General features: G+C 45.5%; 1 protein-coding gene across 2 annotated transcripts in view; it reads left to right on the top strand.

Annotated features, from left to right (window-relative positions):
* FBXW4 (F-box and WD repeat domain containing 4) overlaps positions 1-19,494 on the top strand; it is an 83,334-nt gene that overhangs the window by 46,460 nt on the left and 17,380 nt on the right.

The following is a 19,494-nucleotide window of genomic DNA, read 5'->3' as shown; positions in this document are numbered from 1 at the left end:
CTCTTCCTTAGAGCATCAAGGAGAAGCTCTGGACCTAGTTATTGAGTTTCTGGCAATCGCTGTGTTTCCTGAAGTTTTTATTTTTTTGTTCAGGTTATCTTTTGCCCAGTCTTTTTGTTGTGACTCTCCTTCTCTGTGAATTTTCCTTCTGTTGATGGTGGAGTGCAAGGAAATGCTGTTTTCTGGAAGAAGATGTGTGCTTCTCAAGCAAGTCACAGTGGATGCTTGTGGTCGTGTGGGAGAACATGGCTTGAGCACAGAAGAGGCAGGAGCTGTTGAAGTAGCAGAGGCCCAGGACTGTACTGGTAGCAGCTGACCTGAGGGTTCCAAGCAGCCTCATCAAAAGGGTCTAGACTCCTTGGCTGTTCCACAGAAGGAGCAAGGAAGGGGAGGGGAAATGGATTCTCTCGAAACCTTTGACTTGAGAATACCTCAAGTCAGCCGCAGCCAATAGTACCCCATATGTGGCACAGGTTCCATGTAGCAGTGAAAGTCTGAAGTGAGGTGGGTCAGCCAGCCAGTAAATCTGGAACCCATACCTCTGTCAAATGTGTTTGCAAATCTGTCTCTTGTCTTTGCATTCGTCTGAAAGGTTTTTGTCCCATCCCAAGTAGCCTAGTGGGAAAGAGGAAACTTCAAATCAAATGAGCTTTTTAGAATCCTAACTAATGTTTTTCCAAAGAGAAGAACCCATAGTTTTTATAGTTTGTGATTTCAAAAATGCATGAAAAAAACATGCCACCAGAAAGAAATCTGTTCCAAAGCAAGAGTTGGGCATGTGGTATGAGTGGGTTGAGCTTAACTTCAGGAATCGGATGGGATAGCAGGCAGCGGCTTGGGGAGGGGATTCCCAGGCCCAGTGTCTCCTCAAACTCCTGTGTGAAAAGCTCTCCTTTGTCAAAGACCCAGTGAGAACAGTCCCTCCCTTCTAGGCTGTAGGACTAAGGAAGGCCTGGAGTCAGGACTTTGGGGCCAGGTGGAAGGGAGCTAGCAGAGGCAGAATGACCTGTGAGTGAGGGCTCCTTTCTTGGAAATAATGAAGGAAGCAGATAAGTTCAGGTCCCCATTGGAATCTTGAAATATCCTGTGTCCATTGCCCAGGCGTGGGGCCAGGAGGACATCATTCTTAGGAATAAGTGGGCTCTGCAGTCGCTGGTGTCATACCTCCACCTGGAAAGCCACATATACCCTTGATTAGGAGGACTGCATGGGTGTTTGTGGACCTGGGGAGCTGAAAGTCCCCGAGTTTTGTAGTGGGGTTGACTGTGCCCCAGCCCTAACTGTGCCCGACAAGGAGGTAGAAAACATCCCTCCTAGCCTCTTGGGACCACCTCTCACTCCACTGGGACTTCAAGTCTCAGAAGAGGGATAATATGAATTAGGTGCTGTGGGATCACTGTTGGCTATTCATGATCTGTATCCTGGGTTTGAAATTAATTGGATCGCAGAAAAAACTTCTATTATTTTTTAAAACCACGTAAATACCCCCAAACCAAATTAACCCCCATACCTTTCATCCTTCTCCTTCTCCCTGTGTCTTTATTTGCTGGGTAGTGAAAAGTGCTTTCCCCAGCCTCCTTTGGGTTGCCATGCTGAACAAAGTGAGAAACCCAGGGAAGGAGGCAGCTGGTGCCAAAACGGCTGGCTGACCTGCTCCCCCCCAACAACCACCACCACACACACACCCTGCAGCCCTGAGTCCCCTGGCCTGCCCCGACCGCCTCACCGTCTGGGCTGCAGCCCAGACAAGCAAAGGCGCCTTGACCAACAACAAGCCCCAGCTTTGTTGGGCCTGTGGGGGAAATGCTTTCTGGAGCTCAGGGATCTCCTCTGAGAACCACCTGTGCCTCCCGGCCTCCTGCCTGGCCTGGGCCTTCTGGCACAGGGGCCCCTGCATTCCAGCCAGGAGGCTGGTGGTAGAAAGTGAGGGGGAGCGAGGGAGAGACTAAGGGGGCTGTGGTCAGTTTGAGGGTGCACAAATTCCAATCCTTCCCTTTAAGGCCCCTGGTTGGATCAAGGTCTCCTGCTGCCCTGGCCAGGTTAAATTTTGTCCTGTCTGTCATCAGCCTTGATGGTAGCTTTCCGGGGTAGTCTGTAGGACAGGGACAGGGAACCGGAAGTCTCTCTTCTTACCCAGCCTCTGGTGTTTCTGGATGGAAACGATACAGATTCCTTTCATTAGGCCATTTCTGGACCAGGAGTCCCCAGTGCCTCTCTAATGCCTAGCTGATGACGGCGATAATGATGCAGACAAGGGTGACTGACATGCTTGCCAGCTGAAATGCCAAGCACTATGCCAAACACTTTATATCTCACTTAATCCTTCCAGATAGGTACTGTCACCATCATCAGGCAAGGAAACTGAGGCCTAAGAGAGGTTATTAACATGCTCAGAGTCACATCCGGTAATTAACTCAAACCCGGGTTTGAGTCCCAGCTTCTGACTCTGGAGCTCATGGCCTTTAACTACTCTGCTACCTTGTCTGCTTCCTGGCCCACAAGGATCTTGCTCTCATTTGGGATTAGAATTTGTTGATTGTCTTGAATTGTTTCCAATTTAAATAAAAAAAGCGAACTAAAGACTTAACTCTCTGACTGGACCATAAGTTTTGGGTTTTTGGTTTTCTTGAACATCCTAACTCCTAGCACAGGGCTGGCTTGGATAGCCTTCAGGTAATTGTTGAAAGAATGAGGCCCCTATCTATTCCTGCCTCCAGCTTAGGAAGTGCCCATGCAAGGCCTTGTTGAATGAGAGTGCTGGTCAGTCTCAGGGCAGGAGCATCCATCCAGAGTGGGGTTGGTGGCTGTGCAGGTGGGACACCAGACTGATGCGGAGGAGAGGAAGATACAGAATATAGGCCTGATGTGACTGGAGCTGAGCCAGTTGTTTTGCGGAAGAGGCCTGCTTGTCCCCTGCAGGTCATCGAGATGGGCTGCTCCCAGAAGGCGGAGGCTGTTGCAGGGGTGGTAGGGTGTGAAGAGGGTCTGCTTTCATGTTTCTGAACCGCAGGTGTTTGGACTAGCCACGCTTTGCTTTGGAGACTCCTCTGTAGAGAATCACTTGGAACTTCTTTCGGCAGGGCTGGAGGCGGGAGTGAGGCAGGAGCTAGCTCTAGTCCCTAAGAGCTAGTCCAGGCCAGTGAGGGAGCACGGTGGGGGTGGCATTTCACATGGTGGTAGTTTTTATGGCTAGGTCTCAACGTTGGATAAATAGGTAAAAAGTTTGACCTGACTGCTGCCTAGAAGCCACACGCTGAACTGCTCCAAGTGCCCCAGACTGATAGCCACTGAATGTAGTTTGCCTGGGTTCTTACAGGCTGTGAACTGAGGTCGTTGATGGCAAATCCCCATGGACCACGATCCTACTTCTGTGGGTATGACTGGAGGGAGCTGGGAGGCAGGGCCACAGAGAGCAGTAGCCTATGCTATGGGGAGCTCGTCAGTCCAAGCTCTGCTGGGTCACAGTGTTTGTTACTAGTGGAGGGTTCCTAGTGCAGCGGGCCTGCAGAGTATCTGGTTCTGGGATTTCCAGGCAAGGTTCTGAGGTCTGCATCAAAGGCAGGAAGGTTGGAAGCCACCTGGTTGAGGCTCAGCCCCTACCCCTCACCTCTGTTCAACCAGAATAGCTTCTCTGGTTCCTGTTTAATACATCTATTAGAGATGCTAACTCACAAACGTTTTGTGTTGCTTTTGTAAAAAGTTAAACACAACACTGTAGGATAACTGTTACCCATTTTACAGACAAGAAATGTGAGGCCTCCGGAAGTTACAGGCTTGCCGGGTCAAACAGCTTGTGAGCAGCTGATCTGGTCCTGAATGCGGGCCTGCTCAGCCCGGCTCCGGCCTTTCCCCGGTCCCACAGCGCTGCCTGCCCTGGCCTGTGTGCTCTTTCCTGTGTGTATCGCAGCTCATCTGTCACCCAGACCTTCTGTTTCTAGTTTTCATTTTTTTTGTTCTTTCAAGGAGGACTGCTTGTCTCTCTCCTAGGTCTGGGGTCAGGGCTGTTTTAGGGCAGGTTGTGAGAGGCTGGCAGGCCTGCGTCGTTACTTCCACTGCTAGAGCCCACACTCTGGCCTTCGGGTACTTTGGCACTGAGCTTCTGCTTTCACCCTGTGCCTCCTTAGCCTCAGAGCTACCCGCAAGTAGAGGACTCTCTCCTCTGCTTAGCTGGGCTTGGGTAAGGGCTGCTGTGGCGGCAGTAGTGGGCCTGAGTGTTAGAGGGAGTCCTAGGCCTCCCATCTCCTGGAAGAGTCTCTCCCTAAAGCCGAGGTGTCCGTGAAGACCCAAGATCTAATGTGAGCTCCAGCCCCGGGCCCTCTGAGAAAGCCGGACAGACACAGCACTGCAGCCCTCTGGCCCCTCTTGTCCTGCCGCAGCTCAATCCACCACCTTTTTTCCTTCTTCTTTGCTTCATAAATGCAGAGCTGTGGTGCCAGTCTTGCATGCCTCTGCCTCCCAGAAAGCTACTTGGGGCCACTGGCCCTGACTGGAAGACACAGATAGGGTGGTTGATGATGTGGGTCCCTTGTCCAGGCCCCAGTCCCAGCTGCCCCCACAGCCCTGGTCTGGCTCACTGCGGGGCTCAATTCAGAGGCCTCTTTTGTTTAACTTGCACAGAGCAGCCCCAGCTCACCGTTCCCACATGCCGAAAGTTTCCCCACCATTCAAGGGGAAGGCTGAAAAGCCCTCAGCTAATTGCGTTGGGCTGAAAATTACCACTTCCCTGCGTTCCCCTGCTGCTGAGGACATTTGTGTCACTGCTGTATTTAGGGGGAACAAAGGCCCCCTGTGGGGAGAGCCCAGGTACGAATGTGGGGTGGGGGGAGTAATTGCAGTCTCTCCAGGTGAAAGCCCCTGTTAAACTTCAGTAAGTCAATTAGGCTGGGGGGGAGGAGGGCAGAGACCCCCACAATAAACTGTTCCCACCAAGCAATTAAAGAAAATCATTTTAGCTTTGAGGAGAGAAACTGCTTATTAGAAATTTTGTGGGTCCCCCTCCTCTCCTACCCCAGCCCCGCTTAGGGATGAAACAACAAAACGCCTTCCTCAATAGAAGTGTTTCTCCTCCTCCCACTCATTGTGTGGCCTGAAAGCACTTACCGTGGGAGGGCAGAGGGAGGGACAGGCCCAAGAGGGAAGAGAATGGAAGGGGCTTAACACCTGTGCCGGCTGAAAATCACAAGTACCCAGGAAGACTGAGGAGAGAGGCTCCTGTGGGGCGCAGTGGGCACACAGGGGTATTTGTATGTATGGGGTGTGCCTGTGCCCGTGGACCATTCTCGTCAGGAGTAGAAACACCAAACAGTGGGTGCAGCTGTGTGAGTATGTGTGCAGCATCTTGGGTGCCTCCTTACCAAAAGGAGCAAACACAGGCTGTGTGTGTGTGTGTGTGTCTGTCTACGTGTGTGTCTACCTCTGTTGGCAAGGCCAAGGCAACCCAGCTGGGCAGGCACCTCTTCCCAAGGCTGTGACTGGGCCCATGTTCTCTTTCCTCCCAGGAGCCAAATACCAGCACCTGGGAGTCGAGCCACAGAATAGCTTTCCGCCTCGGATAGTCGGCAACTGAGGGCTGAATGGCCAGCAGCCACCCACTGGCCCTGGGCTAGTCAGAGCAGGTCAGAGCAGGGGGTGAGGGATAGACCCGCTAATCTCCTCAGTGTTCTTCCTCGAGTTGCTTGGGTGGGGGTGAGGTGTGGTGACTCGGCAGAAAAGGAATCGGTGACCTGGGCTGGCACATGCTTTCTGGGTATCTGGCTTGGCTGGTATGGCTTATAGTGGAGTCTCCAGGTGGCAAAACCGCTCCCCTCAAATTTCTTCTTCCAAAGGAGAAGCCCAAGTTGGAAAGATAAGGTGATCTGATCTGGGGTGGGGGGCGGGCAGCAGACTTATACATCAAAAGTGTGTAATTTGGTAATTTACAGGTGTGTATGCACACATATATGCAGAGATTACATGTGGCTTAAGTGGGTAGGTACCGTACCCCACATCTTGGTACTTTAAGGGCATTTCTGGTGGCGCTGATGGTGGGCATGGCGTTGAGTCAGGTACTGCCCTGGCCCCAGTGCTTCGCTGTGGCTCCTGATGTGTTTGGCCTTTATTCCAGTGTTCCAAAGAGGTGAAATGAAACATTGAGGGGTTGACTTTTCCCAGAAAACAAATATGCCAAGTTATTTGCCTAGCATGGGGCCTTAGGAAGTAGAATTTGGTGCCTAGAGGCTGTTGACAAAGTCCTAAGCAGGAGCATGGAGGTGAGGTCTATGGAGAGCCAGGGCTGGGTGGAATTTGGGGGTCTTGGGTAGGTGTGAAGTAGCTGGGAGAGGAGCCGGAATGAGAGGCTGCTCACTGTGTCTGGCTCCACCCAGTAACTACCTGTAAGGAGATGGGTCTTTGGAGGAACCCGAAGCTCAAATGCTTGTCATGTTTTGCTTCAAATTTCTTATAGGTATATATAGAGAGAGTGAAGAAGGAAATGGCAACCCACTCCAGTATGTCTGCTTGGAGATATCCCATGGACAGAGGAGCCTGGTGGGCCACAGTCCATGGGGTTACAAAAAGTGGGACATGACTGAACGACTAATATTACTATATAGAGAGAGTTAAATAGATAGATATAGATACACATAAACGTGCACATATGTGTCTATTTATGCAATATTTAGTGATGTTTATAACATTTTTATACAACATATGATATCATTTATTATTTTATGCTCCAGAATGTGGTTGACCATGAATGAGCTTTGGTTTCCTGATATGTAATTTCTGACTAATGACTTCAAATGCCTTTCTAAACCTAGGGCTAGCTTCATTAAAAAGAGAGAGAGAGAGAGAGAGAGAGAGAGAGGGGAATTCCCTGGTGGCCCTGTGGTTAGGGCTGAGCTTCCACTGCAGGGGACATGGGTTCAATTCCTGGTTAGCGAACTAAGATCCCACATGCTGTGTGGCATGGCCAAAAGAAAAAAAGAGTTTTAGGAGGACTACTTTAGGTATACGTGGGTTTAATTTTACATATGTGAGTTTTCTGCTTGGTTCCTTCTTCATTTTTTGGAATTTGTCACTCAGAGGGATTTAACAGTGGAATATACGAGATTGCTCTTAGGGTCAGATTTATCTTTCCCTTGGTTTTAGGACTACTGGTCCTGGGTCAAGATGGGAAAGGGATTAAAAAAAGTTGTAACAAAGGCATTGCTGGTGGTTTCAAAGTTTTAATTATGGGTGTGTATATTTTTTAACTTTCAAAATTTCAAACATATACAAAGAAAATAGTAAAATTGACTCCTATATTTTCATCACTATTTCAGTCATTTTGTGTGTCTTTATTCAAGTCAGATAAGTGCTGGGAAAGTATTGTTAGATTGCTTATTTCTCAGACGCCTGGCCCCATAGTTGTTGAAAATGGAAGGGTCTGAGAGTGGCCTAGACTCTGTCCTGGCAGAGTGAGCCTTGTGGTTTCCAACAGAATTTTTACTCTCATCAGTTTGTAAAAAGAAATCCCAGAGGCCCAGTCTCTGAAGATAGGGCTTTCTTCCTTAGAAACTATAACCCCCTGCCTCAAGCAGTATCCTTGTTATCTGCTGTCATGTAGACAGTCTCCCCACCCACCTCTGCATGGAGTGTAATTTTTTTCCCTGGCACTCTCTTTGGGCCTAAATGTAGGAAAACACGTCATACCCTTTCTGAAGTTCGAGGCCAGACTATGCTGCTCTGGTCATCTGCTCTCATAGGAGGCCTACCAGCTATTGATTTCATGGACGAGGCGTCTCTTCTTGGCTAGCCCTCAAGGTGTCCAGTGGGTGCCTGGCAAAGCCCTTTGCTTATTTGTCAGTGAGGACATTCAGGTGGATGAGAAGTCCAGTGGCTACTGAATTGAAGTTCTATAGCAGTCAGGATAAATTGTTTGTAAGTGACAGAAACCAAATTCACGTTAACTCGAATAAAACTGTAAATGTTTGGCTCATAAATCCAAGGGCAAAGCTGAGCAATCAAGTAAAGGAAGAGCAGGAGTCCAGCATCAGGAGTCCTGGACCCAGAGCCCGCAGTCTGCCAGGACTTAATGCCTCTAGTGCTCATCTCTGTTTCTGGATCTCAGCTCCTTTCTTTTTCCCAGTTGACCAGCTTATTCCAGAGGCTGCCAAGAGCTCCTGAGTTTGGCAGCTCATGGATTAAGTCATGGAGAAGGACTGGCATCCAGAAATCTCACTGGCCCTGCTTGGGTCAGCTGCCTACCCCTTGACTGGTTAACTGGCCAAGGAGGGAGATTATGTAAGAATATAGGAAGTCTCAGAATCAGCTGTGTGGAAGGAGCGTATAGGGCAGACAGAGCAGTTAGTGTCTGCTGTTTTCATAAAGGGCAAATTACTCCTTGACAGCCCGTCCCAAACGTCTAGGTGATGGCGCTAGTACGTATGTGGATGGTAGCAGCTTAGCACCTTGGCCGCCAGCTCTCACGGTCAGTCAGTCTGGAGGGAACTGTGGCATTATTGGCTTTCACCTCCTCTTTCTCACTTCATTACTGCTCTGCTGATTAGACATTCCTCCCTCTGTAAGCTGTTGATGGTGTCCTTAGAAAAATCTGCCACTTTTCTCACGTGTTCATGGGGGAAAAACCGGACTGCAGACACATGAGGTTGGACAAATGTGCAGTGGCCCAGGACCCTTCCAGTGGGCAGAGAGAGACGGGAGCCGAGTCCTGGGATGGCACAGACCTGACTGGGCCGCCTCCGGAGGAGAACGACTAGCAGGCGGCCAGAATTAGACTCCAGGACTTCAGCGGAACAGGATGGAACACACAGACTCCCGCCTCTCTCTTCTCAGTGCCATTGTCTAGAGGGCAGGAAATCTTGGAGAGGAGCAGAGTTCAAGGTCAAGATTGCTGGTGCTGCCCACTAATCTGGAAATAAGAAAGTCCCTTGGGATTTCACCTTCCTGAGAAGCCCTGTAATGAAAGACTTGCAGAGAAGGACCTCAGTATTCTTACTTTTCTCCTATCTCTAGCTGTGTAATTTTTCCTCCTCCCCCTGTACAGTAAGCCTCAGTCTGTGCCAACCTGAGGACTCTGGGGCCCTTAGTGTCTCTCATCACAGGGAAGGAGTTGACATGAGAGTTATTGCTTAAATCTGCACACCAGGGTTTACTGGTGGACCTCCTCTACAATAGAGACTTTCTTGAGGAATCAGTTTTTCCTCCTGTGTACATAGACATAGTCCTCTCCTTTCTTCTTTTCATGGATCCCATTTCTATAGCCCTGTTGTGTATAGTTCATGATGCATAGCAGGCCCTACTGGTCTGTCCACCTCCATGATAGAAGGAAAATTCCCTTCCCACTCCTTGACCACTCCTCCATCACCAGTAGCCTTCGGGGGTAATGGTGGAAAATGCCACAGCAATCAGGCTAGGTGGAGGAGTACAGAGCTTCATCTCCACTTCTCCTCTCCCTTTTTGATGGAAGAAAAGTGGTCCAATGATGCAGATGGTAGTAGTGAATCCGTAAATCAACTCTCACACACTCGGTCTCCCTTCTTCTCAGCTTACTTGATGTCACTGTGGGCCTCTCTTTGGAAAGTCATTAGGGCCTCTTTCGTTTTAAGCTCTGTCAGAGTTATGAGGCCAGGGGATGAGGAATGCCATGCAGTCAGGCGATAGGTAGTGTGGGTGGGCTCTCTTGCCCTTTGATTCCTCAGAGAGAGCCTCTTTCTAGAAGGTCTTGATTATACTTTGATGCTTGCCACATGAAAATACCCCACATTGGTGCTTATGTGATGTTGAGAATAAAAATAAGAACCAGGCCAATCAGTCTCTAGGGAATGCCATTGCTGGGCTTAAATGTGACCGTGGGTCAAGGACAACACCACAGAGTCCTCTTTGACCTGTCCTCATCTCTCTTCTCTCTCTGTGTTGTAAACACTTAATGTTCCTGCCTACATCTGAAGTAAGTCTGAGTTTCAGGGTCCCTCTGTGGTTTGTTAACATGGGCATGTTTAGGAAGAATCAGATTTTAAAATGAAACTGTTGAGTTGGTATCTGGTTTATCTGTGTAGCTCTCCAGTTGAGCTCTGTTTTCCTCTCTGGTTCTAGGGGTTCTTGTCTTCCTTCCATCTCATCCCCCTACTCAAATGCCAGCTACTTATGTTTATCAGTTAGTTCAGTCGCTCAGTTGTGTCCGACACTTTGCGACCCCATGAATTGCAGCACGCCAGGCCTCCCTGTCCATCACCAACTCCCGGAGTTCACCCAAACTCATGTCCGTCGAGTCGGTGATGCCATCCAGCCATTTCATCCTCTGTCGTCCCCTTCTCCTCCTGCCCCCAATCCCACCCAGCATCAGAGTCTTTTCCAATGAGTCAACTCTTCGCATGAGGTGGCCAAAGTACTGGAGTTTCAGCTTTAGCATCAGTCCTTCCAAAGAACACCCAGGACTGATCTCCTTTAGAATGGACTGGTTGGATCTCCTTGCAGTCCAAGGGACTCTCAAGAGTCTTCTCCAACACCGCAGTTCAAAGGCATCAATTCTTCGGTGCTCAGCTTTCTTCACAGTCCAACTCTCACATCCATACATGACCACAGGAAAAACCATAGCCTTGACTAGACGAACCTTTGTTGGCAAAGTAATGTCTCTGCTTTTGAATATGCTATCTAGGTTGGTCATAACTTTCCTTCCAAGGAGTAAGCGTCTTTTAGTTTCATGGCTGCAGTCACCATCTGCAGTGATTTTGAAGCCCCCAAAAATAAAGTCAGCCATTGTTTCCAGTGTTTCCCTATCTATTTCCCATGAAGTGATGAGGCCAGATTCCATGATCTTAGTTTTCTGAATGTTGAGCTTTAAGCCAACTTTTTCACTCTCCTCTTTCACTTTCATCAAGAGGCTTTTTAGTTCCTCTTCACTTTCTGCCATAAGGGTGGTGTCATCTGCATATCTGAGGTTATTGATATTTCTCCCGGCAATCTTGATTCCATCTTGTGCTTCATCCAGCCCAGTGTTTCTCATGATGTACTCTGCGTAGAAGTTAAATAAGCAGGGTGACAATATACAGCCTTGACATACTCCTTTTCCTGTTTGGAACCAGTCTGTTGTTCCATGTCCAGTTCTAACTGTTGCTTCCTGACCTGCATACAGGTTTCTCAAGAGGCAGGTCAGGTGGTCTGGTATTCCCATCTCTTTCAGAATTTTCCACAGTTTATAGTGATCCACACCGTCAAAGGCTTTGGCATAGTCAATAAAGCAGAAATAGATGTTTTTCTGGACCTCTCTTGCTTTTTCGATGATCCAGTGGATGTTGGCAGTTTGATCTCTGGTTCCTCTGCCTTTTCGAAAAACAGCTTGAACATCTGGAAGTTCACAGTTCACGTATTGCTGAAGCCTGGCTTGGAGAATTTTGAGCATTACTTTACTAGCGTGTGAGATGAGTGCAACTGTGCGGTAGTTTGAGCATTCTTTGGCATTGCCTTTCTTTAGGATTGGAATGAAAACTGACCTTTTCCAGTCCTGTGGCCACTGCTGGGTTTTCCAAATTTGCTGGCACATTGAGTGCAGCACTTTCACAGCATCATCTTTCAGGATTTGAAATAGCTCCACTGGAATTCCATCACCTCCACTAGCTTTGTTCATAATGATGCTTTCTAAGGCCCACTTGACTTCACATTCCGGGATGTCTGGCTCTAGGTGAGTGATCACACCATCATGATTATCTCATTAGGAAACTTGAAAAAGCAGCAGAGCTTGTTTGGCCTTAGTCTCCCCAGGAATCACCAGACCACGTGGGCCACCTAAGCCCAGAAGATGTTAGCAGCCTGGTGACCCTGTCCTGGAGAAGGCAATGGCAACCCACTCCAGTACTCTTGCCTGGAAAATCTCATGGATGGAGGAGCCTGGTAGGCTGCAGTCCATGGGGTCGCTAAGAGTCAGACACGACTTCACTTTCACTTTCACTTTTCACTTTCATGCATTGGAGAAGGAAATGGCAACCCACTCCAGTGTTCTTGCCTGGAGAATCCCAAGGATGGCGGAGCCTGGTGGGCTGCCGTCCATAGGATCGCACAGCGTCGGACACAACTGAAGTGACGCAGCAGCAGCAGACCCAGTCCTTGGGCCTGACCACTACCATGATGACAAATGGACTGCCTAGAGGAAAGAGGAAAAAGTGGATCTGTTTTAAAGCTGGAAATAATTCTGTGCTTAGCTAGCCTTAGCACCATTAGTCATTTGAGTACCTAGTAAGTACGGGGCACTGTGGTGGAGTAAGCCATGGCTTTGACCACTGATAGGCTCCCAGCAGAGTTCAGTAGCTCTCCTGCTTGAAGAAACTGGTTCTTAACCTCTCTACAGAGAAAGTGCTTGTAAAACAGAAGTTTAGGGGGTATATACTATTATATGAGAGCAGAGAGGAAACTGTGGAATTCTCATAGACAACTGTTTCAGGCCTTAATCACTCAGAAGCCCTCCAGGTGAATGGTCCCTGTCAAAGGGCGTCAGCTAGGTTTAGGAAGGAGCCATGGGACTGTGTGGTTTGTGTGGGGTTCAGAATCACATTGAACTCAGGCACCAGCAAGATGCAGTCCTTTCAGGCAACTTCAAAATGAATATTCTTTATTATCATCCTCCTTTTAATCTCTCATTTCCTATGTTATTTTTTAGATAAGTAATATATAAATATGTTCCATTTGTAAAAAGCTTAAAAATATGTAAATTATAAAATTATATAAAAATATATGAGAATATTAAAAAGGTTCTTTTTCTGTGGCCCTTCCCCTCATTCTTCTCCTTTTTGTAGGAAGTCTGTAGATGTCACTCCAGGTCTTTACACAAATACATGGTTTTGCTCAGTTTTAGGCTCACAATATGCATGTATTCTGTAACTTGAATTCTTCCTCTGGGACCCATGTGGCTCAGAGGTCCTTTGATGTCAGAATGCATTCTTTTTACTGCTGCATTGTGATTCAGAAAAATATGGTTGCACTGTCGTTTACTTAGCCATCCTGCTATTGATGAACACTTAGGTTATTTCCAGTGGTTTGCTATTACAAATAGTGCCTCAGGAAGCATCTGTTTACTTGCCTATTTGTGCATATAGTAAGATATTTTTCTAAGGAAGATACTTAGGAATAAAGTTGCTGGATTGAGGGGTAAGTACATTTAAAAGTTTTTGGATGCTGCCTAATTGCCCTCCACTTGGACTGTATCAGATTCAGTTCAGTTCAGTCGCTCAGTCGTGTCCGACTCTTTACATACCCACAAACAGTATATACATATGTATTTCCTCTTATACTTATCAGTACTGGATAATATCAGATTAAAATTTTTTTTTGTTTCTCTGGAGGGTAAAAAATGATATCCAGTTCTGGTAGTGAGTATAGAATAGTGATTAAAAACTGGACTCTGGAGCCCAGCTGGCTGAGATCAAATCACAAGTCTTCCCACCTGCTAGCTATGTGACTTGGTGAGTTACTTAACCTCCCTATTCCTTAATTTCCTCATCTGTGAAAGGGGGATGATAATGGTAGTACATACCTCATAGTGACTTAATTTTTTTGTTCTTATGGAAAATTTCAAAATATGCAAAAGTAGAATAATTAATCAATTCTTGGCCAATTTTGTTTCATCAATATTGCTCACACACTTTGCCCTCCAATATTATTCTGTAGCAAATATCAGGCATATAAGTAAATATTTCAGTGGATAGTCTAAAAGATAGTGATGGTTTTAAAATGTGATTATAATACCATTATCATATCTAGAAAAATATCACCAAAAATGTAGAATGTGGGTTTGTTGGGCTTTTTTGCCACCCTGTCTGGCATGCTGGATCTTTGTTCCTCTAGCCGGGGAAGGAACTCATGCCCCCTGCAGTGGAAGCCTGGAGTCTTAACCACTGGACCCCCAGGGAAGTCCCTGTAGGAATGTTTTGAGGGTTAAATGAATTAATTATATAGTACCTGGTGTGTGGTAAATGCTCTAGGTATTTGCAGCTATTTTTCATTGTTTTCTGATTTGCAAATCTTTGATTACTAGGAGGGTTAACATTACTGCATGTTTTTTTTTGCCAGGTATATTTTTTTTGCTATATATTACTTACTGAAAATTTGTGCTCATTCATCTGTTTTTTCCCTCTATGGTTTATAGAATATCTTTGTATTTTTGGGGTATTAATCTTTTGACTACTACATATATTTGGTAATTCCTTTCAGCCTGTTGTTTACAGTGTCTGCTGTTGGGTAGTTTTTTGTAATTTGGAAATTAGTTCTGTCATCTCTGCCCTATGGCTTCAGAGTTTTGTCTTATGAATGCCTTCACTACTTCGAGATTATAAAACTATTTTCCTATATTTTCTTCTAACACGTTTATGGGTTTTTGTGTAGTTTTTAAAAATGTTTATGTCCTCAATCCATCTGGAATTGATGTCTGCTGTGAGTTAGGGCTCTAATTTATTTTTGCCAAATGCATGTCCTATGGTTTCTCTACCATTTATTGATTAGTTCATCCTTCATCCACTGCCTTTAAATGCCACATTTAGGATCTGCTGATTCCCTACAAATATATGGGTATGATTCTGGATTCTTTATTCTGATTCATTGATCTAGTTGTCTATTCTAGCACTGATATTTAGTCAAGTGATTTGTTTCTCATTGTTCTTGTAAAAATATTTCTTAGCTCTTCTTGTTTTCTCTTCCATATGAATTTTAGAATCAACTGATTAAATAAAAAATCTTGTTTGGATGGGACTGTATTGAATTTATGGGCTAATGATGGGAGAACTGACAGTTGGAGACTTCTCATCCAGGAACATGATGTACCTCTCCACTTACTCAGCAATTCTGTGTCCATTAGTAAAGGATATAGTAGAGTTTTTTTCATATGGGGCTGTCTTAGTTTTTTGTTTCTTTTTGTTTCGCTTTTTTTGGTTAGATTTATTCTTGGCTATTTTACAATTTCTTAATTCTTTTTTGCAAATGGATTTCTAATTTCATTTTGTTTGGTGATTGCTGGTGCATAATAGTTTACATCTGTGGGGATTTGCTGTGTGCCATACATTGCTCTAAGCATCTTATCCCATATAATTTTCTCAGTAAGTCCTAATATTTCTGTTTTATTGTTAAAGCAACTGGGCTTTGTAGCACAGTTAGTTGCTCATTCAAGATCCCATGCCAGCAGTCCTGAGCCCCCACTCCTTTCTCTCTCTTCTCTCTCTGTCTAATATGTATTTATTTGGCTGTACTGCACCTCAGCTGCGGCTCATGAGATCTTCAGTCTTCATTGTGTGCGAGATCTTTAGTTGCAGCGTGTGAACTCTTAGTTGTGGCATGTGGGATCTAGTTCCCTGACCAGGGACGGAACCCGGCCCCCCGCAGCTGAGTTGTAGAGTCTCAGCCACTGGACCCCCAGGGAGTCCCCACTCTCCCTTCCACTGTCATACACAGTGTGCCATCCACCTCATCCTGCTCTGAAATTGGTTGCAGTACTTTTAGTTGAATCTTTTGGATTTTCTAGGTAGACAGTTTTAGTGTCCACAAATAACGACCATATGTATTTCTTTTTTTTTCATGCCTCTTGTTAGGTACATAGTTTTGTGGATCTATATTCATCATTTCTCAGGAAGTCTGACCCAGTTAGTTTTTCCTTTAGCACTGGAATATAGTGCCATTTCTTCTTGGGGGTGGATGGGAGGCTGTACAGATAGAAAAGAGAGTGTAGGAACGTCTCCAACGTGTCTTGTTAATAAATTCAGTAGATTGAATGTATGTTATTCCATTGTACTGTGAGTCTTTGTTTTTGATGTAGTTAATTTTTTCTGTTAATTCTGCCCTTCCATTGCTCAAGTTTGTAAGTTTCTGTTTCTTGAGTGGAATTGGTGCATTTGGGAAGAGCAGCCTCTATACCTCAAGCCTCCTCTTGTTTAGCCTGGGCCAAGGGTCTTATATCCTTGGCCAGGCTGCCCTTTTACCACCGGTTAAAATGGAAAACGAGCATTATGTGTTTCCATAGAGGAATTTCCTCCGTGGGAAAGCAGAAAGCCTGTTCTGTTGCTGTTGTTAGAGTCTTTATTAGGAGGGTGAGCCTGGGGAGCCCCAGCCCCTGGACACTTTGCAGAGCCTGACCTAGGTGGCTTACTTGCACCATCCTATCCGGATGCACATGGGCTGAGAGGGGTCTGAGGGGTGTGTGTGTGAGAGAGAGGAGAGACACACAAGACAGGCAGGCAGATAGACACTGGCTGGGACAGGTGTTCCAGGCCTCTGCCCACAGTGGGAGTCAGGGCCAGTCTTGCTCTCTACTGGCCAGTGCTGAGTTGGGAGAAAGAGGCTAGTGGAGCCCCTCCCTGCTGACCTGCGGCTTTCTGTCCTAACCTTGGGCTACTGATCAGTTCCACAGCTTCAGCCCAAGGTGTGCCAGGGCTGCCACTGCTGACACCTGTTTAAGCAGGCAGCTCATTATCGGGTCCACTTGTCTTTGGCCATGAGTCAGTGGGCAGGAATGTTTGGTTATGTTGTGTTTTCTCTTATAAAATGTAAATAATATACTTTTCCCTTTAAAAAGTAGCACATACTCATTAAAGAAGATTTATAAAATAAAATTTAAAAGAAGAAAGAATTGCTAATTACTCTGTTGCCCATGTGCAGTCACTTGAAGCATTTTAGTGAGTTTCATTCTACTCCTTCCTTTTCTAGTCACAGGCTGTTTTTCTAAAAGTTGAAGTATAACGTTATATTAGTTTCACATATACAACATAATGGTTTGATACTAGAATGCAATGCAAAATGATCTCTATCATAAGTCTAGTTACCATGCATCACCTTACATAGTTACGATTATTTTTTTCTTGATGAGAATTTTTAAGATTTACTCTCTTAGCAACTTTCAGATATGCCACACAGTATTATTAACTGTAGCCATCATGCTGTATATTACATCCTCATACTTTATCTATTTTATAACTGGAAGTTTGTACCTTTTGACTCCCTTGTTCCATTTCTCCTGTCTCCTACCTCCTCCCCTTTGGCAACTACCAGTCTGTTCTTTGTATCTGTGAACTTGGTTTTTCATTTGTTTTGTTTTGATTCATTTTGTTCTTTCTTATATTGCACATATAAGTGAAATCATATAGTATTAGTCTTTCTCTGTCTTACCTGTGTCACTTAGCCTAATGCCTTAAGGCCTGTCTGTATCACAAATGGCAAGTGGGTGTGAGTCGCTCAGTCATGTCTGACTCTTTGGAACCCTATGGACTCTAGCCTCTCAGGCTCCTCTGCCCATGGTATTCTCCAGGCAAGAATACTAGAGTAAGTTGCCATGCCCTCTTCCCAGTCCCAGGGGATCTTCCCAATCCAGGGATCAAACCTGGGTCTCTTGCATTGCAGGCAGATTCTTTACCATCTGAACCACCAGGGAAGCCTCAAATGGTAAGATTCCATACTTTTTTCTGACTGAGTGGTATTCCATTGTATATATGCACACCACATCTTTTTATCCATTCATCCACCAGTGCACACTTAGGTTGTTTCCATATCTTGGCTATTTTAAATAAGGCTCCAGTGAGCATGGGGGTGCATGTATCTTTTCAAATTATTATTATTTTTAAAAAACAAATACTCAGAAGTGGAATTACTTGATCATATGGTAGTTCTTCCTTCAAGCTAGGCTTCAGCAGTACTTGAATTGAGAAATTCCAGATGTACAAGCTGGGTTTAGAAAAGGCAGAGCAACCAGAGATCAAATTGCCAACATTCATTGGATCATAGAGAAAGCAAGGGAATTCCAGAAAAATTTCTACTTCTGTTTCATTGACTACATAAAAGCCTTTCACTGTGTAAATCAAAACAAACTGTGGAAAATTCTTAGAGATGGGAATACCAGACCATCTTGCCTGTCTCCTGAGAAACCTGTATGTGGGTCAAGAAGCAACATTTAGAACCTTACACAGAACAACTGACTGGTTCAAAATTGGGAAAGGAGTACGGCAGGGCTGTATATTGTCACCCTGTTTATTTAAATTATATGCAGAGTGCATCACGTGAAATGCCGGGGTGGATGACTCATAAGCTAGAATCAAGATTGCCAGGAAGAAGATCAACAACCTCAGATATGCAGAGGATAACACTCTGATGGCAGAAAGTGAAGAGGAACTAAGGAGCCTCTTGATGAGGGTGAAAGAGGACAGTGAAAGCTGGCTTAAAACTCAACATTTAAAAAAATGAAGATCATGGCATCTGGTCCCATCACTTCATGGCAAATAGAAGGGGAGAAAGTAGAAGCAGTGACAGATTTTCTCTTTTTGGGCTCTAAAATCACTGCGGATGGTGACTGAAGCCATTAAATCAGAAGACATTTGTTTCTTGGAAGGAAAGCTATGGCAAACCTAGATAGCATATTAAAAAGCAAAGACATCACTTTGCCAATGAAGGTCCATATTGTCAAAGCTATAGTTTTCCCAGTAGTCATGTACAGATGTGAGGGTTGGACCATAAGAAGGCTAAGTGCCGAAGAATTGATGCTTTTGAACTGTGGTGTTGGAGAAGACTCTTGAGAGTCCCCTGGACTGCAAGAAGATCAAACCAGTCAATCCTAAAGGAAACCAACCCTGAATATTCAGTGAAAGGACTGATGCTGAAGCTGAAGCTCCAATACTTTGGCCACCTGATGCAAATACTTTTCCACAGGTGCCTCATTGGAAAAGACTGATGCTGGGAAAGATTGAAGGCAAAAGGAGAAGAGGGAGGCAGAGGATGAGATGGTTGGGTGGCATCACCAGTTCAATGGACATGAACTTGGGCAAACTCTGGGAAGTAGTGAGGGACAGGGAGGCCTGGCACGCTACAGTCCGTGGGGTTGCAGAGTCAGACATGACTTAACAACCGAACAACAAATGGTAGTTCTATTTTTCACTTTTTTGAGGAAACTTCACATTGTTTTCCATGGTGGCTGCACCAATTTACATTCCCACCAACAGTGCATGAGGGTTTCCTTTTCTTCACACCCTCTCCAGCAGTGGCTATCTCTTGTCTTTTTGATGACAGCCATTCTAACAGATGTGAAGTGATATCTCATTGTGGTTTGGATTTGGATTTTTCCTGATGATTAACAATGTTTAGAATCTTTTGATGTGCCTGCTAGCTATCTCTATGCCTTCTTTGGAAAAATGTTCGGGTCCTCTGCCCATTTTCTAATCAGATTGTTTGGCTTTCTGCAGGGGAGTTGTGTGAGTTCTTTATATATTTTGGTTATTAGCCCCTTAGTGGATATATGCTTTGCAAATACATTCTGCCATTCATTAGGTTGCCTTTTCATCTTGTTGATGATTTCCTTTCTTTTGCAAAAGTCTCTTAGCTTGATGAGCTCCCACTTGTTTATTTTTGCTTTTGTTGCTTTTGTTTTGGAGTCTCATACAAAAAATCATTGCCAGGAGTGGTGTCACTACTAGGTTTTCTTTTTAGGAGTTTTATGGTTTCAGGTCTTACATTCAAATCTTTAATCCATTTTGAGTTAATTTTTGTGTACAGTATAAG

Source organism: Bos taurus, chromosome 26 (assembly GCF_002263795.3).
Source record: "Bos taurus isolate L1 Dominette 01449 registration number 42190680 breed Hereford chromosome 26, ARS-UCD2.0, whole genome shotgun sequence".
Taxonomy (NCBI): Eukaryota; Metazoa; Chordata; class Mammalia; order Artiodactyla; family Bovidae; genus Bos; species Bos taurus.
The sequence above is the reverse complement of the archived record's forward strand: the minus strand, read 5'-3'. Positions and strand labels throughout refer to the sequence as shown.